The sequence below is a fragment of the Ictalurus punctatus genome, chromosome 11, assembly GCF_001660625.3.
Source record: "Ictalurus punctatus breed USDA103 chromosome 11, Coco_2.0, whole genome shotgun sequence".
Lineage (NCBI taxonomy): Eukaryota > Metazoa > Chordata > Actinopteri > Siluriformes > Ictaluridae > Ictalurus > Ictalurus punctatus.
The window spans coordinates 4,008,731-4,016,198 of NC_030426.2; the positions used below are offsets into that span (position 1 = coordinate 4,008,731).

General features: G+C 43.5%; 1 protein-coding gene across 9 annotated transcripts in view; it reads left to right on the top strand.

Moving 5' to 3' along the window:
• foxp1b (forkhead box P1b) overlaps positions 1–7,468 on the top strand; it is a 185,988-nt gene that overhangs the window by 138,191 nt on the left and 40,329 nt on the right. Inside the window, exon 1 of one of the 9 annotated variants that reach the window (XM_017479641.3) lies at positions 2,184–2,420. The exons of the other annotated variants lie outside the window; for them this stretch is intronic. The gene's annotated coding sequence lies outside the window, so the exon portion shown is untranslated. Of the gene's footprint in view, positions 1–2,183; positions 2,421–7,468 lie in introns of those variants that run through there. 9 annotated transcript variants of the gene reach the window in all.

Consider the following 7,468-nt stretch of genomic DNA (forward strand, 5'->3'; position numbering starts at 1 on the left):
GGTCTTTCAGTCAATAATTTATGTAGGTCGGGCAGGAAGAACGCTCGTTAGTGATTGGTGGGTTAAAGAGGAGGCGGTGCTTGGTACAGTCAGTTTATTGTTGCATATGAATCATAATCAGAGCAAGGCAATTATACCGCGTATGTAAGCGCTGGCAGTATTTCATATAGATATACCCTTCTATAGATTCGTTGAATTATTGCACACGTCTTTCTCGCAGGAAAAACATTCCTAAGCATCTTTTTAAAAATAAAAATCCCTTGTTTTTTTTTTTTATTTATTTTTTTTAACGCTATACCCAACCTAATGCCACGTCATGCGTCTGTTAGAATAAGCAGTCATCCTCACGGTGCATTTTACATTAAATGAGAAGGAACATATGTAACCCTATATATATAAAATGCATATATATATATATATATATATATATATATATATATATATATATATATATATATATATATATGCATTTTATAAAAAAATTTTTGCATCCCTCTATTTTGTACTTATTCACTTTAATCTTTATAGTGTTTTCCACACCGGCGAAATATGAAACCGTGCTTGCCATACGTGATGAACATTTTGCTCATATGCTAAACGCGTGTTTATCACGTCCCGATAAAGAATCAGAGTCACGGGGCACGTTCACGATTTTGTCGCAGGGTTTGCATGCCATTTGTGTTTTTGTTTTTGTGGGTTTCATTTTTGCTTATGCATTTGCAAAGTGGGTGCACAGCATTGAGAATTGTGCTGAGGATTTTTTTTTTTTTTTTTTTTTTTTTTTTTTTTAAATATATCAACGCAGAAACAAAACCCCAAACACTTGATTATATCTAATAATAGCAAATTGCACAATCCTGTGAGTGCATGTAATATTATTATGATTATAGCTTATTATTATTATTATTATTATTATTATTATTATTATATAAATTGCACATTAAATTCCATATTAAACTGGAATGTATGAATAAATAATAGATAATAATACAAGCCTTGTGATAGTAACGAGTCAGTAATGTAACAGCAGCATTCCAGCTGCTGTGTGAGAAAGACGCTGGTGGTACATCATGTCTAAAATAAGCACTGTTCTTCAGCGCGGTGAGAAAATGAGTGTAATCAATCCTTCCTTCATATTTTGTGAGACTGTGAGAATTAGCCAGTAGGGGGCAGAATCATGTTCCCTTTTTTTTTTTTTTTTTTTTTTTTTTTTTTTTTTCCTCCTCTCCCCACTCTCACCATCCTTTTTCTTGTAATAAGTAGTGAGCGTGATGATATGTAGCATATGTGTGACCTCCAAGCGCCGAAACGGTGACGGTCGGCGTGCCCGAGCGACGGCGTTCCTCCCTCCCGTTACTGATCCCGAAGCGGAACCGGACAGCCAGTGGATGTCCGTGTGGGCAAGAGCGATTCCGGTTGAAGGAAGTCTTCTAGTACGACTGGGATCTTTCGTCAGCCGTGTTTGAAAAAGGCCGGGCCTTCGGTTATCACGTTTACACAGCACACGATCCGTTAGTGCTCCTGAGGGGGAATTTTTTAATCGGATATCCTGATGTTTCGCTCTGTTGAATGTTGAAGAGACGTTTACCGATCTTCATGATCGAACGAATTCTCCGTAAATACGATGACGTGAATTCAGTTCCGCGTTAATCGAATGATTTTCGTATGTTTGTTGTAAACCAGAACAATGAGCCCGATAGAAAGGTAGTTCATTCTTCTCTTTTCTTTGCACCACGACACCCCGCCCCCCTCGAAGCTCTCTCCCCCCCCCCTCTTGGCCAGATAGTTGTGTTTAGTTATCTGTTGTTTAATTGAAGAGCCTCCTTTCTTCGGACTTTCATTGTTTCACGAGCACTCGGTGAACCCCCACTGGGGTCAGAGGGTTAACAGCCGTCAACTGTGCTGCTTTTTTTTCCCTCCTCTTCTGTGTTCTTTAATTTTTTTTTTTTTTTTTAGTGGCCCACACAAAGACATTGCTTCACCTGCACCCCCCACCAACTACCCCAGCATCCCCCCCCTCCCTCTCCACAACACTCGCGCGCACACACACACACACACACAGCCTGCGGCGGCCCCCGCTGCTGCTTGTGTCCCCATTTGAATTGATTATGTTTAGAGCTCAGCTTGTGATTGGTGGAGAAAGGGCGTGGTTGATTGGATAGTTTTGTATCTTGTCAGTCGGGCAGCAACCTCGCGCGTGCAATCTGTCTGTATCCCCGGGAAGAAGGCTTGAGACGCGACAGCACACACACACACATGCTCTTGCTGTAAACACCTCTCTCTCTCTCTCTCTCTCTCTCTCTCCCTCTCCCTCCCTCGCTCTACGCTCCGAGTCTCTGCTTCTCTCGTCTTCCGCGATTCTCTGAACGGCCCCGGCGCTCTGCCTCTGTTTACCCTGCCAGCTAAATGGAGTTTGTCAGGTTTGTCAATATGATTGATTCTCTAATTCTGTCTGCGTTCTTTTTTCTCTGATTTTCTTTTTAGAAAGAACAATTTAATTTTTCCTGGGAGAAGAGAATGTGTGTGTGTGTGTGTGTGGGGAGGTGTGATGTGTAATTCGAGCATTTTTATGTTGGATAGCTGTAGAGTCAGGCTCGGCTCAGATGGGACCCCTCATCACCTGTAGAATAAAACACACTCAGCGTATACCGCTGCTTTTGGAAGCACATGTTTGGAGAGTTGTGGGTTTTTTTCCTCTGTCCATTGCAATGCTTTCTTTGTGTTTGTGGGGGGGTTTTCTAGTTGTTTGGTTGTGTATTGTTTCATTGTTGTTGTTTGTTTGTTTGGTTTTTTTTTTTGTTTTTTTTAAGTTGACCACTGACTTTTAAAGTAACTTGGGTTTAGTTCAAAAGAAAAGTAACTCTGTGTGTGTGTGTGTGTGTGTGTGTGTGTGTGTGTGTGTGTGTGTGTGTGTGTTAGTTACATGGTAAGTCTGGAGGTTAAAAGGGCTCTGCCAGCCCTAATCTGTGATGTGTGTCGTTTAGGTGAACAGAGTAAAGAGTGTGTGTGTGTGTGTGTGTGTGTGTGTGTGTGTGTGTGTGTGTGTACACACATGTGCCAAGGGCAGTAGACGAAGGTACAGGAATGTGTGGTAAAGTTGCAGGGCTATGTACCAACTTACTTTCTCACTCTCTCACACACACACACACACACACACACACACACACACACACACACAGGGAGAGAATACACACTTAACTTACCTTCTGAACTTTCTCGCTGTTTAAATGCGCTTGATTTAAAATCCCTTTCGATCTTCCCTGAATCTGAGAACTAGATGGCACGTGATTTCCCTGCCAGCACGGCGTTATTACATTTCTCGCTCACGATCATGACGTGCTCAAGCTGTCAGCTGCTCATTCCGTGCTCCTCGCCTGTGATTGCCGTGCCCTGTCGGTGTTCAGACCGGCGGCAGGGCGCTGCTCCGGGACATGGAGAAGTGCGAGGCAGGTAAAGGGGAGCGAGCGTGTCAAGGTGTGTGTGTGGAAACTCTAGACGAAGCTCGGTGCGGTCTGGGGGGCTGATACGCTACGGCTGCGCCTCATGCTTTAGGAGGCAAGTAAAAGCAGAGCTGATTGCTCTGGCACTCTGTAATCAGAGTCGATTTATTGTTCACGAGTAGCGCATTAGAGCTCTGGCTGCGTTTGTGCTGCACGTCAACAACACGGCATGACACCACTAACACCCGTCATTTCTGCCGCATGGCACGGACGCGTGCACCGAGGCGGCGTGTATTTGAAAGGCAGAATGTACTGTAAGTGGACGTCTGCGTGGACGTCATCGGGTGTTTTGTTTCACCGTGCAGCACCTGTAGAAACTCGAGAATAGCTCTGCAGCGACACACACGGTCCCAGCTGTTCCATTCTGTTCCCTCACACCCCCGACGCTCACGAAGAAAAAAGGCCCAGAGAGCATTCGTTTCCTTCAGGTCATTTCCTTATTTATTTATTTATTTATTTATTTATTTATTTATTTATTACACTTCTTAGCCCGCTCCCGGGATGCACACCCGACCCTCTCTTTTGCAGCACAATTTAAAAAAAAAAAAAAAAAAAATTTTGCTCCGGCAACTTTTCCCAGCGTTTGCTGTCGTGAACTGGAACGCTTTTTAGTGTAAAACCGCATCAGTCATCCGTCACGCGATCTAATTACCATCATGTTATTTTTGAACTACATCCTGCAGCAGTGCATTTCACGTTGGCCAGACACCGACAGTTTGATCCGTCTTCATCTTTTTCAATCAGCTCCCGCCAGCCGACAGCGGCGTCTCCCCTCTGTTATCAGCGCTAATTGGATTCACGCCTCCGAAAAGACAAACATCACAACACGAGCATAAATCAGAACGAGACACGGTTCGGCTCAGCCGTCGTCTGGCGTCATGGAGACGCGGATTAGCGTCGTGGCCGTCGCGCCGTGGCAGGGAACGGAAAAGTATGCGCGCGCTGGACGTGCCGGCTATTGTCTCGCAACTCGTTCTGTGTTTGATGGAGGGGGGATTTGCGCGTCTTGTGATCTTAATTAAATTTCTGACAATGCCAGTAACGCGTCTGACAGCACGCGCGCGTGTTGCGTAAGCTTGCCGGGTTAGTCAGATAGAAATGATATTAAATAGTGCTTAGAGTAAAATAGGTGAGTAGTGCCGGACCGCTGATGTTTCGCAGCGAGGAGTCTGAAGTATTTTAATTAGGTTTTTATATCTTTTTGTTTTTTCCCCAGCACTGAGTGACCACATGATTAGTCTGAGTGAAAGTTTCATGCGCTGGGTGTTACATGTGCACTCTGTGTGTGTGTGTGTGAACTAACACGATCACACTAATAGAGGACTATAGGGCATCTGAAACACGTGTGTGTGTGTGTGTGTGTGTGTGTGTGTGTGTGTGTGTGTGTGTGGGGAAGGCCCTGCGCCTCTGCAGAGACCTGAGCAGCAGAAACAGTGCACTCTCTTCAGTGGAGCTCCAGTGTTTGATTCAGTGTAGCTTTTCCTCAAATCCTCTCCATTGTGGGTTTGTTTACCAAAACAACTTCCTGTTATCAAAAAAGATTTTTTTATTTATTTATTTATTTATTTTCTCAATGAGCTGTAAAGATGAATTCAGTGCAATAGGCAGCTTTTAGTTTTTACAGTCGCAGTCCCAGACTAAATGTACTTGGGTGTAATTCTGCTAAATATATATATCGGTAAATGTGTACATTAGCGTCTTTTGGTATTTATTATTATTTTCATATCGTGTGTGTGTATATATTTATATATAGTATAATGTTAGACTGCTGCTTTCCCCACCGCTTTCCAATAACCACGAGCATGCGCTGTAAACGAGCCCTTCCATCCTTGTCGCTGGTTAATTACGGCAGTTTGCTCGGCCGCGGCGCGAGGCGGAGTGTGAAATCCTCGTTTCCTCTCGGTACACGCAGTCGAGTGGTGCTCACGTCCGAGCCTGTGCAGACAAAGGTAAAGCGCGCGCCGGCTTCAAACGCAGAACAGGCTTTTCTGATTTCTCAAGGGCTTGTTCTGTTGCTCTTCTCCATTCCGTTTGATGTCTTGACAAAACAAGACGACACCGGGGAGCATTAAAATTTCATTATTTTTATTTTTTATTATTATTATTATTATTATTATTATATTTTTTTCCCCGCAGCACTTTCGCCCTCTCCGACCTGTGCTCTGCGTGGCCACTTCAGCGTTTTAAGATGGTTTTCATTGAAGTCTCTCCCACTTTTTATTTTCACTTTTCACACCGTTCATCTTAATTGCCACCGCCACCAAGAGAGTCTTCGTCTCTCTCTCTCTCTCTCTAGCTCTCTCTCTCTCTCTCTCTCTAGCTCTCTCTCTCTCTCTCTCTCTCTCTCTCTCTCTCTCTCTCTCTAGCTCTGTGTCAGAGCCTTTTTGCTCTTGTGGGCCCACAGTGTTCATTAAGACAGTATCAGTGAGTCAGATGGGTGTCAGATGTTTTCTCATTAGGCTAGCATTTGCCCTGCTAGTGTCCTTTTCTTAGTGTGCCCTCCCCTCCACACACACACACACACACACACACACACACACACACACACTAAAGGCAATGCACTGTGAGCAGGTAGCCTTTGTAGCCTGCTCTTGAGCTGAACATTTGCGTTCCTGCTCCCGTTTGCTGTGAACCCGACAGAGATCTTTACAAGAAACCTGGCATTCATTTGGATGAGATGTAAAGTGTGTACAAGTTGATTGGAAATTTAGTGTGTAAAATGTCAATGTGAAAATGTGTAGCGAGCATGCGATATTCAAAACGCCTGTTTCGAAAAAGGGCAATGCTGTTGGAATGACTATTGACACAACTGTGTTTTTAGTAGATATAGTACTCATATCTTCGTGTGTTGGCATGTACGTGTGCAAATGTGTGTGTGTGTGTGTCAGTTGTTGGCAAGGCATTGATATCACATTGCCTATAGTCAAATTTCAGCTCTCTCAGACCTCTCTTTTTATCTTTTTGTGTGTGTGTGTAGCATTTACACCTTTGCTCATAAATTTAGAAATTCCAAAATGTCAAGCATCCGAATTTGCCGTTCTCAGACCCCCCCCCCACCTTGTTTTTATTTGTTTGTTTATTTCCATTGTTTCAAAAATACTAATGTACATATATATATATATATATATATATATATATATATATATATATATATCTCAGATCCTCTTACTTTTTGAGTGGTGAAAAGTGCTAGCGAATCACGTCTGCGCTTCAGATAATACCTCGTCTCTCTCTCCTCTGTGAAGACGGCCACTTATTCCTGTTCATTGTTCCCCTCACGGTCCTCCTCCACGGCTCTTGTCGGAGAACGCGAGAGAAATGTGTCTCCAAATGGAAACCACCCTTCCCATCGCGCCCTGTCTCTCTCGATTGTGAAGTGACCTAGTTGCGATGGCTGCGGTGATATCTTTCCCGTTTTAAGTGCGCCGGCGTAGCTTAAGCAAAGCGCAGCTCATTCAGCGGAGGATTAAACACCGGTAGTTCCCGTGATCAATAGGTTAAGACGAGTACAATCCCTCTCCCCTCTAATGACCCCACTGGTAATGGCTAATAAAACGGGGGCTGTAATAGAGCTCAGGGTCTAGAGCCGTACGTTCCGTCTGCGCTCGTACACACAGACACACACACACACACCGGAGACTGATGTCAGTATGCATGAAGGGTGTAAAATTAAAGAAATTAATTAACTAAAGCAGAGCTCGCAGTTTATAGCATGGCTGTTGAGTACTGTGAGATAATGTGTTATTTTTGTATCATTTGATTCAGCCAAAGCTTTTGAAGTAGAAATATTTAACAGATTGCCTAGGAATGTCAGGCGTCATGCAGCTGTATTCAATACTACACTCACAAAAAGACTGAATATACAGTAGATCTATTCAAATATTCTATTAAAAAAAATTGTTTTTTTTTAAACAACAGTAGCAGTACAGTTTACATACAACTGTTTAATTTCTCAACGATGTGATACC